This window comes from Chrysochloris asiatica, unplaced genomic scaffold (genome assembly GCF_000296735.1).
Source record: "Chrysochloris asiatica unplaced genomic scaffold, ChrAsi1.0 scaffold00038, whole genome shotgun sequence".
In the NCBI taxonomy this organism is placed as follows: Eukaryota; Metazoa; Chordata; class Mammalia; order Afrosoricida; family Chrysochloridae; genus Chrysochloris; species Chrysochloris asiatica.
Window position 1 is genome coordinate 6,868,566 of NW_006408556.1, and position 1,196 is coordinate 6,869,761.

Consider the following 1,196-nt stretch of genomic DNA (forward strand, 5'->3'; position numbering starts at 1 on the left):
GAGAGAGAAAGGAATAGCCAGAAACATCACCATAGAAAGAAATACTACATCTAAGTAATACACAAGTGTATTTGTCACATATCATTGTATGATTAAGGTTGACGATGAGTAGAAGGTTTCTGCGTGGTCTGGTACATGAGGATGTCTGCACTGAGTGACACACCCTAGTGACTGCATGTGACCCGAATCCCTACTCTGGGGGAAGAGCACGTGACTTGGCAGTGAACCCACGCTCAGGGAGTGTTTCCTAAATGTTTGGCTGGAGGCACCAGCACTTTAGTATACAGCCTCCCAGCTCTCCTGCCTCCTTCCTTTGAGGATGGAATGGAAACACAGACAGTGTTTGTAGTCACCCCTCTCCCCCTACTGCCCCCACTAGGATTCTCCTCAGAGCTGCCTGCTACAGCTCTGCCTATGGGAAAAGTTCAACCTTCTCTATGCACTGGCCTACCATACCTTGATCTGCCTGCCGGAGTTCACCTGCCCAGCCTCCTTATCTCCAACGAGAGGCCCTTGGGCTCTGAGACTTGCAGGAGGGTTGTGCAGGGGGTGAGACTTGACCTTGTGAGGACTGATGGGCAGAGAGCAAGCCTGAAGGTAAAGGGCAAGGCCTTTCTGGGGCAGGGGTCCTTTCCATTGCTGTGCAAGAAACCTTCCCTTTGCCTCCAAGGTCAGCCCTCCACCTTCAACACCCCACCTTCTGCCCTGTATGAATGGTGTCTCTGGAGTGCAGCCAAGGGCTCCTTTGCCTCTGGTTTCCAGGTGGGTTTGGAAAAACTTTCTGCAAAAGTCCTGGATGGTCCAAAGGGTTAGGGCACTGGAGCTGCTAGCCAAAAGTTTGGAGGCTGGAGTCCACCCAAGGTACCTCAGTCTGGTGGTCTACTTCTGAAATAGCAATAGATATTGAAAACCACCACTTGTCTGTAAGTGTCTGTCAGTTAGTCATACTGTGGTGGCTTGTGAGTTGCTGTGATTCTGGAAGCTATGCTACAGGTATTTTAAATACCAGCAGGGTCACCCACTATGGACAGATTTCCAATGAGCTTCCAGACGAAGACAGACTAGGAAGAAGGAGAGATGAACTATATTTCTGAATATTTAGTCACTGAAAACCTTATGTATAGCAAAGAAACACTGTCAGATATAGTGCCAGAAAATGAGCCCCTCAGGTTGGAAGGTACTCAAAATACGACTGG